The following is a 10530-nucleotide window of genomic DNA, read 5'->3' as shown; positions in this document are numbered from 1 at the left end:
CAGGTGTGTCGGTGTGCCAGGGTGTGTGTACACGTCAGTGTGAGCTTGGGCAGTGCGTGCCTCTGTTAGTCAGCTTTTTCTCTGCCCTCACTAAAACACCCGACCAGCACAATCAGAGAGGAGGAGAAGTTTTGGTTGGGTTTTTTTGGGGGTTTTCAGGGGTTTTTTGCCTGTTAAGGATAAAATTTTAGTATGACCATCAGTAATTAATTGAGCATACCTAACAGTAAAAGGCAAAATCTTACAGCCTGAAAAATTAGGACAATATAATTATTTTAATATATATATGATTTTTATTATAATTAGCAACTATTGTTGTAAAAGCATAAGGTGTTTTAACAAAAATTATTTTTTATTTATTCTGATTTGTTATACCTGATAGCAGAATGCAATTTCATTTCATATTACACACATAGAGCAAAATTTTTCAAGACACTTGTTGTACAAGAGGAGGAAAAGTTTATTTGAGTGCCCACAATTTCAGAGCTCTCAGTCCACAGAGAGCTCTCAGTCCACAGCTCCATTCCTCTGGGCTCAAGGTAAGGCTAACATCATGGTGGAAGAGGGTGGCCGAGGGAAGCAGGATGATCAGGAAGCAGAGAAAGAGGCTCCACTCTCCAGACACAAAGCCACGTCCCCAGTGCCCACCTCCTCCAGCCACACCCACCTCCTCCAGCCACACCCACCTCCTCCAGCCACACCCACCTCCTCCAGCCACACCCACCTCCTCCAGCCACACCCACCTCCTCCAGCCACACCCACCTCCTCCAGCCACACCCACCTCCTCCAGCCACACCCACCTCCTCCAGCCACACCCACCTCCTCCAGCCACACCCACCTCCTCCAGCCACACCCACCTCCTCCAGCCACACCCACCTCCTCCAGCCACACCCACCTCCTCCAGCCACACCCACCTCCTCCAGCCACACCCACCTCCAGCCACACCCACCTCCAGCCACACCCACCTCCTCCAGCCACTAATTCATTCATCAGGTCAAGGCTCTCTCAACCCAATCATTTCACCTCTGGGCCTTCTTGCACTGTCCCACACGCGACCTCCCATCCACACCATAACAGCACCTGTATGTGCGTGTGTGCATGTGTGAGCTCATGAGCGTGGGGCAGCGTGGGCCTGGGTGTGCACGGAGCCCTAGCGTGTGTCGTCTGGGTCGATGGAGGGAAGCCACAGAAAGACAGGGAGATCAGTTCACCCAAAACAGTCCCCTGAAGCCAGTGCTGACCACATTAATTGGCCTGTCCATTTCTGGACATAATACTGCTGGAGTCCCGTGTGGATGGTGACCTGGGACTTCCGGGAAGTTTCCGGGCTCTTCTTTTTCCACTGTTACCTACAAGCAGTTGGCTGGAGATCCTCTCCAGTTCAGGGTGAGCAGCAGTACTGCAGGCTCTGATGGAAAGGACAAGGACATTCCAGTGGCCAGGCTGGGGGCAGAGGGGACGCCCACTCCCTGTCCTCACCCAGCCTGCTTCAGGAGAGCAGAGGGCAGAGGACCTAGTGTCAGAGCAGGGAGACACTCACCCTCCCAGCGGCAAAAGGCAGGGCACCCTCAGAGGCAGAGAGCCTCAGCCTCAATCCAGGGCAGGCGCAGGGTCCCCAGCACAGGGGAGAAGTCCTGGTGGCCAGGAATGTGGTCCTGCAGGGAAACCACCGGATCCTCCAGGGAGCCTGCGACCCCACTGGCCAGGACCCACAGGGCTGGGAACGCAGCGGCGGCCAGAACACGGGCGCTGCTGCCCCGGAACCTGCCCGGTGCACCCAGCTGGACTCAGCAGACCAAGCCCTCTGGCCAGGTGGGTGGGGACTGTTAGGTTGGTGGTGGCCACTGAGAACAAAGCAGGGTGGGGGGGACATCAATCAGGTACTGGAGGAAACGCCTGACAATCAGCAGGACCCCTGGCCAATCCTGGAGTTCTGCCAACTCCCCTGACCAACTCCAAAGGGACAAGGGACCCTAAAAACACCTTTTCCTGTCCCAAGCCCTTCCCTTCCTGCTGTCAGCCCCACAAAAGTCCAGTCTGGTCGAGCTCCCCCGAGGTTTCTCCTCAGACCCTTCTCCTGTCCACTCTGTGGGTCTGATCGAGTTCTGCCCAGGAGTGATATCTCAATAAAGCTCGTTCCATGGCCCTTTTAAATCTGCTTCCTTTGGTCGCTGCCCGCCTCACCTGATCTGGCAGGGGCGGCACTGGCTCGCTGGTGCCCAGGTGCTGGAGGGGTACAGAGGTTAGCTGGTGAGGAATATCGTGGGTTTTTTAAATCCTGAACTTTGCCCATAAATTCCTTTTCCTGGATTCTGTCCCAGGAGAAAATCTCAATACACAAAAATCCTCATGCACGCGGGTGTCTGGGGGCGAGACCGCCAGTCAACAGGGTCTCTGCCCACCACCCACCCTCTGGGTTCAGCCCTTGCCCTCTGGGGTCTCCCCACTGCTGGGGGTGGTCTAGCCCGCCCGGAGGTCTCCACCCACCATCCCACCCACACATCAAGGTCTGCCAGTCGCTGGCATCCAGACCCGAGCTCCCTTGGACACTCACAGAGACCTTCCCGGGAACTCTCCCCCGCCGCCCTGCTGGTCGTGCACACAGCACGGTGTGGTGTCGGGGCGCCAGGGGAAGCTCCTCCCCTCTGCCCGGGCACCGCCCACAGAGCCCTCCATGGACGCTGAGACTCAGCGCCGTCCTTGGTTGGCCCCTCCCTCCCTGCAGCCCCGTGCCACCTCTCCTGACTCCTGGGTTTCTCCCCCGGACCTAGTGCCAGGCCTGACCTCCCTCTGCCCAGCCCGTGCCTGGACCTCCGGGCTGTCCCCAGTGTGGCCTGCTCAGGTGGCCTCCCCAGGCAGGCAGAATGGTCGACTTCACAGAGAAAGAAGGGCCGTCACCAAGCTCCCTCCGCCTGGACCCTCCTGCTCTGCAGTGGGTTCGCAGGCCGAGGGCCGTGAGAGGCACCTGTGGGCCTTGCTCAAACCAGGCAGCAGGGCCTGGGGTCACAGGAAGGACACCCACAGACCCTCAGTCTTCTCCCAGCTGACACTAGGTGCCCCGAGGCCACCTCAGGTCAGGGACAGGACAGAAGTCATGGCCTTGGTGGCACAGAAAGCACCAAAGGTGCAAGGAGGTGACGTGGGGAGGGACAGAGCCGATGACAGGTGCAGGCCAGCTGGGGCCACAGAGCAGTCTGAGAGCCACAGGGACGCCGTCCTCTGGAGCCGTTCCCTGAGGGCGGGGAAGCTGGGGTGCACTCAGCACACACGCCCTCTCTGTGCAGGGCTCTCAAGCCTGGGCAGGGCCGGAGCCAAAGAGGCCTCCCTGGGGCGTGGAGAGAGAAGGGGGTGGGCACCCCGACACTGCCCTCCTCACATCTCAGGAATGTCCGCGCCCCGGGCCTCAGGGACCCTCGGCACACACCCACCCCCACTCATCCTAGGAGAAGGAGGGCAGCTCTCTAGGGCCGCAGGGCTCCCCGCGCACCCCAGACAGCGCACTAAGCCACACGGTGCATCCCCACCCGAATGTTCCACGTCAGTACACCATCGGCAGCTTCCAAAGGCCCAGAAGCCAGGGGACCGCTCAGGGTGTCATTCCTAAGTGACTCATGGAGAACAGGCTGCCTCACAAATACATATTTACATTTCAGATGCCCCCAGCGGTGCGCGGTCTTCGGGGACACTCTCCTGGGTACATACGTCTTTTTCAGTGTGAAAAAGATCCTTAATTAAGAACTTAGATCCTTCCCATGAGGATCTAAGTTCTTAACCTTGAAGACCATGAGAACCACTAGCAGTGCCTGTTGCTCTTGAGCAAATGGCTTCCTGGCCGCTTTGGGGGAGCAGGAGCTGAAGGCCGGAGGCCAGCCCAGGGACCCCAGGCAGGGCAGGACAGGGCCACCTGCTCTACCTCCTCCTCCCTGGGAGGCTTCTTCCTAGGCTGGACTGCCCGTGTACACGGTGGGTACAAGCCGGGTACAGCCCCACAGGAGAGCAAACTCAGAATGAGCAGGGAGCGGCAGGCGACGCCGCTGGAGCCAGGACCCCATCCCCAGAGATCAGAGGGGGTCACGCCCAACACGCTAGACCCTCACCCTGCAGGAGAGCCGGAGCAGCCCCCAGCCCAGGAGGGAGGGCCCCAGAGGCGGGGACTTGTACATGGCCAGAAGGCTGGGTCCCAAAACAGAATCCCAGCTCACTCTGTTGGGGACAGGCACATGGCAATAGCATGACGAAGGCCCCAGAACCCAGGAGGTCATCGCAAACGGAAGGAGGTGGGCATGGGCTTAGAGGGACCGAGGCGACCCCACGGGGTGGGGGGGGGCTACGGCCTGAACCTGGGATGTGCTAGTGACAGCACCGAGCTTCTCACACAAGACAAAGACGAATACAAATATTTTCAAATGTGACAGAAAAGCAATTATAGTGAAATAATTAACCTACAAGTCAGTCCTCAAACACTGAAATGGACAGAATGGATGAGACTGAGGAAAATGAATAATGTGATTAATAAGGTTGATTTAATAAATATGCACAGACAGAGCACACACTTTCCTCAAACTCATGAAAGATTTGCAAATATTAATCATAAATAAGGCTGCAGAATAAAAAGAACTATAAATCCAGGAGACAGAAACTCCAAGTCTTAAGGCCTGAATAACACCAGAAAAAAATAACAGAAATCATGTTTAAAAATATCCAACCTCATGCAATTTAAAAACACATGCATGAATAATTCTCTACTTAAAAAGGAAGTCAAATTCTTAGGTAATAAGTTCTCCAAAAGTAAGAAGAGCTTTGTGTGCGTGGAGCCGAGAGAGCGTGGCTGAGGTCCCAGAGGCCCAGGGTAAAGCCACGACCCTGGGTCAGCGGCAAGAGGGGTTCAGGGAGTCCCAGAATTCCAAGGACAGAAAGGCAGGGAGAGGCCCTGTGAGGACTTGAGCCCCAGGACAGTCCAGCTCTCTGGGGAAGGCTGTCCACTAGCAGAACCCCTGATGCTCAGGGGGACCCGACCCCCCGGGTAGAACCAGTTCCAAGAGACGTCTGCGTCCTTCTGGGCAGCCACGGACTCCACGCAGCCTTCCCGGCAGCGTCCACTTGGAACTGAGGACACCTGGCCACAGGCAGGTGGGCAGCTGGAAGTTGGAGCTGTGCCCAGGAAGAGGGACTCCCCAGGGCACAGATGCGGGAAGCCCGGAGCCCAGGGAGAGGTCAGCAGAGGAGCTCCGGGGCCGAGCACTGGGCACCGAGCAGAGCCGCAAAGCCCAGGAAGCACAAGGACTTCCCTCAACCTTGCAGAGGACAGAGGGAAGCCGCAGGCCAGGGAGCCACCCCAGGCCAGCGGTCTGCGGGCCAGGGAGCCACCTAAGGCCAGCGGTCTGCTGTCATGTCACACTCGAGACATGCCGTGGACGAGCAGCTGGCATCTGGACTCAGGGTAGTGCCACACCGAGGACGCAGATCCAGGAGGTGCCAGGAGGACACAAGCTCAGGTCTGAAGACAGTCCCTCTGTCCTTAAGAGCCACAAAAGTTACGTGGTAAAAATCGACATTTCCTGAGGATGTAGAACTGTTGATAAAATAGTAAAATAATAATAAAAGATGTAAAATTAATCATCAGAACTGGCTCCAGGTATGGCTGCATCCAGCCACCTTCATGTGCCCACTGAAGACCACCCAGGGCTGGGCTGAGGGGCAAGTGCTCCTCCAGGAGGGGATCCAGGGACTGGGGGACAATGCCCTCACCTGGGTAGGAGCAGGGGTAGGAGCAGGGGCAGAAGCAGGGCCTCAGGACAGGCAGGAAGGCCGGGCCAGAGCCAGCGCCTCGGGGCAGGCGGGGCTGGACCAAGCTGGACCCCCAGCACAGGCCGTGGACCTCAAGCCACAGTTTCTCGCCGGCCAGCTCCCTGGGCCCTCCCAGCTGGACACAGTGCAGGTGACAGGTGCAGCCTGTGTCCACAGCCCAGCTACATGGCACTCCCATCCCAGAGTGGGCACATGTGGGCAGGGGTCAGAGAGACTGGACTGGAGGTGAGCTCCCAGGTCCTCCCGAGCACCAGGGGCCGCCTGCCCCACTCGCTGTCCCGCCCTCCCCAGGCACCCAGCCTCCCCACAGCCCCTGCAGGCTGCCCTTCTGCTGACCCCAGCCCACCCAGAGCCCACCCCCCGGGGCTGCCCAGAACACCAGGGCCACAGGCAGGAGGCCTCCTGGAGTGTCCATCGCAGTCACAGGACAGAGCCATGCTGTGGCCCTGGAGCAGCAGCACCCCAGGAAGTGACACGTGGGCACCCCACACTGGGCAGGGCCACTGGGCTCCCTCACAGCTGGGCCAGGCAGCCACCACACCCAGGTGCCACTGCTGGGGGAGGGGCAGTTGGGACGGAGGCTCAGAGGGGACCCTGGGTGTCCAGGGGTGAGCAGCAGAGAGGCCCCACCAAGGAGCCCAGAAGATCTGTGCAGGACGAATGGACGTCCTTCAGGACTGAGAGCTCAGAACGCTGGGTTTGGTCAGCAGGGGGTGAGGACCAGGGGCTGGCCAAGCTGGGGTCCATGCCATGGTGTCCACTGAGGACCTGCTTCTTAGATCAGGCCTGGTCCTTTCAGGATGTAGACATGGCCACGCCCTGACTCCACTCATCAACCACTGCTGCTGTTTGGGGTGTGTCTGCTGTCACGGTCCTCAGACCTCAGCCTGGTGGCCCCTCCAGACAAGCACAGAGCAAGGCAAAGGCCAGGCTCTGGATGAGAGCCAGAGGTGACTCCTCACCTGGTCACTGACCGCACCTGCAGTGCCTTCCCTTTGTCTCAGTGTCCCCTTCTGACAGCGGAGACCAGCGGAGTGGCTCCTCCCTCCCGCCTCTGCGGGCCAGGGCCGGCTGTGCCCCAGGGGACACCTCGGGTGTTCCGTGGCCAGCACCAGGGCCTCCTGAGTTCACAAAGCCCTAAGGGCCCATTCTAGAACGTGGGAGGGGCCTCCCAACGTGCCCCAGCGGGAGACGGGCCCAGGCGGGACTCCAGCCACCCGGCAGAGGCGCGCGGAGGCACAGGGACCCTGTCCCCGCTAGTGGCACCACGCAGGGCCCAGGCCTGGCACCAGGACACTGTGCCACAGCCTGCTTGGGGCGCCCATGGCTCCCGCCCCGATCCCCGCGCCTCACACGCTTGAGCGGAAGCCCCAGCTAAGGCCACTCCGCGCCCTGCAGCCCCTGCGCCCGAGGCTGGGCCCCTTGTGCCCGAGGCTAGGCCCCTTGCGCCGGCCCTGGTTCGTGTGCGACATCCTGGGCATCGTGTTCGCCGTGAGCACCTGGGTGCTGACCTTCGGCACCGCGTGGGTGACCACCCGCGAGCTGTTCCTGCCCGCGCGGGACCTGGCCTACAGCCTGGCCAACGGCTTGCTGCTGCACCTGCAGGCCGCGCTGGGGCTGGCGGCGCACGCGCGGGCCATGCTCACTGACCCCGGCGCCGTGCCCCTGGGCCGCGCGCCGGGCAGCGCCCCCGAGGCCCGCTGCCTTTGGTGCTGCAGCGCCAAGCCTCCGCGCGCGCACCACTGCTGCGTGTGCGGGCGCTGCGTCCGCAAGATGGACCACCACTGCACCTGGGTCAACAACTGCGTGGGCGAGGACAACCAGAAGTACTTCGTGCTCTTCACGCTGTACATGGGGCTGGCCTCGCTGCACCTGCTGCTGCTGCTCGGCGTCCCTGTCATGCGCAGCCACGCGCGGGGCGAGTGGGACAGGCACAGCACCGTGTCCCCCCGCCGCTCCCTCATGTACCTCTTCCTGGTGGCCTTGATAGCGTTCCTCCTCAACTCCACGATGTTCGCCATGCAAATGTACTCCATCTGCACCGACAGGACGCTCATCGAGCGGCTGCAGAGGGACCGCCGGCTGCCACGCAAAGGGTCCCCGTGGTCCAGCTTGAAGGCCGTGTTTGGCCACCGTGTCTCCCTGGCCTGGCTCAGCCCCTTTGCCTCCCCGGAGCCTCAGAGAGTCGAGGAGCACCACTGGGTGGTCTGAGGGTGGCTGGGGCCAGAGCCCAGAGGGCACCACCTGCCAGTCACTTGGAGGCCCAGGGCAGAGGCCGAGGGACAGAGAGTAAGATCCCTGACTCTCTGATGGCAGATGAGCTGTGACCACCATTCAGAGAAGGTCCAAGGCAGAAGGGAACCTGCTGCCCCTTTTTGGCCTGTCATGTGGAGAGCCATCCAATGCACACAGCTATGAATAAAGTCCCGTGGATCTGTGGCCACCCTGCTCAGGCTGAAGTAATTGCCTGCCAGCCACCACCCTGTGGTGAGCCGGGCCACATCTGCCCTGTCCAGCTCATGAGCCCTACTGTCCCAGGCATCAGCTGGTGTCACCTGTTGGATTTACTGAGCCAATATTTCACTTAGGGTTTTGCTCCCTGGGGACCATGAGGTGGCCCATCTGTTTGCTTTGTCCTGTGGGCTCCCCTGGTGTGTCCACTCCAGATCACGCCAGCCGCTGGAAGTGGGGGGTCTGTGGTCTTTCCCACTGTTTTCTGGGCACGCTGGGCAGGACTGCCCAGGGTGTTCCTTGGGAATGTTGGTGGATCTCAGGCCAAAAATAGCTGTTTGGTTTTGAGGTAGCTAGAGATCCCCGTGTGGTTGTCAGAAACACAAGAGGCCCAGGACCTTCCCGGGTCCCCCAGGACCAGGCCTTGCCTGCTGGCACCTGCCTGGTGGACGCTTCGGGTCCCACCACAGAGCACGCGTGTGCACGTGGGTTTGTGTGTACACCTGTCCCTTCCCCTGACTCGGCAGCAGCCGACCTTCCCGGTCACCCGCGGTTCCTTCCAGGATGCTGTGGTGGAACTGTCCATCTTCTGAGGCTGCCTTCCTCCACACCACAGAGTGCCTCGAGACCCACTGCAATGTTGCCCACGTGGAAAGCCGATTCCTTTGATGGTGGGTCATCCGTGGGGTTTTCTGCAATTGGTTTGGCCCTTTGCCCATTGAAAGGCGTGGGGTTCTTCCCGTTGGGGTTATTCTAGGTAAAGCTGCTCTGAACGTGAGTGTAAAGGCTTCGGCTGCTCTGGGGTCAATGCCCAGGTGCATCCCCTGGTCCCAGGGTATCGCACATCCAGACCCTCACCTTTCATGTCCCACCGCAGGGGGAGGGGGCTGTTTCCTGTGCCCCCTCTTGTGTGCTTCTGTGGTTACCCATTTGTTGTAGCCATTCCCACCGGGAATTCCCGCCTGTGCCAGGTCGGGGCAGGCTGCAGACAGACGGAGGAAAGTGCCCGGAGACGGCGCGGGGCCAGGGCTTGCTGGGGAGGCTGACCAGAGAGCAGGATGCCCGAGAAGGGCTCAGTGGCCACGAGTGGCAGCAGCACCTCGTCCCTCATGGTGTTCTGTCCTGTGGTGGCCACTGGACCAGTGACGCGTGCCCTTTGCAGGGTGCCCTCCGTCCTGCACCTGTCCCCACACAGGCAGGGCTCTGTACCCGAGGCTGTCACCATGGCTGGCTTAGTGTGCTGTCTGCCCAGCGTCCCAGAGCAGCTGTCCCAGCTCAGGGGCAAGAAAGGCGCTTCCCACAGAGACCAGGGCGGCCCTCGTTCCCCGTGTGCCCGGGAGCAGCGACCTCCAGGTGCTGTGTCCACACCCTCTGCCCAGGCCTGCTCTCTGCCCCCTTGACTGGCCAGGATAGAGAGGGGGACAGACAGGGCGTTCAGGGACGACGCCAAGGCTGCACCTGCACGTGGTTGATGTGCGCCTCCTTGCTGGCTCACGGGGCCGCCCTTCACACGCTGCTGGCCGTGCCCCCCTGCTCAGCCAGATGCCTTCCGGGAGCTTCCGCCAGTGGTTTGGTTTCAGCCTTGTGGGGTCCTGTGCGGCTCCCCCTTCTTCCCGTCTGTGGCCTGGTCCCCTCCACACAAGAGCTTCATTCTGATGAGGCCTCGTTTGCAGGGTTTTCCTTTTGCGGATGATGCCTTGGGTGTCCAGCGAAGCACAGCGTCTGGGCCTAGCTCCCAAGGTTCTGTCCTGTCTTCCCCGCACTTCAGCTCACGCTTCTCTCCCACCCATGGTCCACTCCCAGTTCTCCGCACGAGGCTCCAGGCTCAGGTCCAGCTCCTGACCCGTCCAGTTGCGGTCACTCTCCCCTGGCCGGTGTCCCAGGTTCTCCCGTGCACAGTGGACCTGCGTGCCCGTCCTGACGGATGCTGCGGGGTCTTGAGTGTCTCTGCTGTTTTGTGAGCCTTGACTCCAGGTGAGTGACCTCCCACTGTTTTCCAAGATTGCAACCATTTTACATCTGGGCCTTTTCGTTATCAATCGTTTTTTTATTTTTTATTCTAGCGTGATAGTTATGAGAGTAGTTGGGTTCATTTTTTTAAGTTCATGAACAGAAAAATATTTAAAACAGTATTTGCATATAAATGCATCAATTTACAAAATAAAAATCATAATGCAATCCAAACTGGCTTGATCCTGCACATGTAAAACCCATTTATTACAGTAAATACAAGGGTGAATTTTAACTTTCAATTCTATTCAGAACAAATGT

General features: G+C 59.7%; 1 pseudogene; it reads left to right on the top strand.

The window, feature by feature from the left end:
• Positions 1-7131: 7131 nt before the first annotated feature.
• Positions 7132-8019, top strand: LOC113200215 (palmitoyltransferase ZDHHC3 pseudogene; annotated as a pseudogene).
• The last annotated feature ends 2511 nt before the right edge of the window (positions 8020-10530 follow it).

This window comes from Urocitellus parryii, chromosome 5 (genome assembly GCF_045843805.1).
Source record: "Urocitellus parryii isolate mUroPar1 chromosome 5, mUroPar1.hap1, whole genome shotgun sequence".
Taxonomy (NCBI): domain Eukaryota; kingdom Metazoa; phylum Chordata; class Mammalia; order Rodentia; family Sciuridae; genus Urocitellus; species Urocitellus parryii.
Note: the sequence above shows the minus strand (reverse complement) of the source record. Positions and strands in the feature narration are given on the sequence as shown.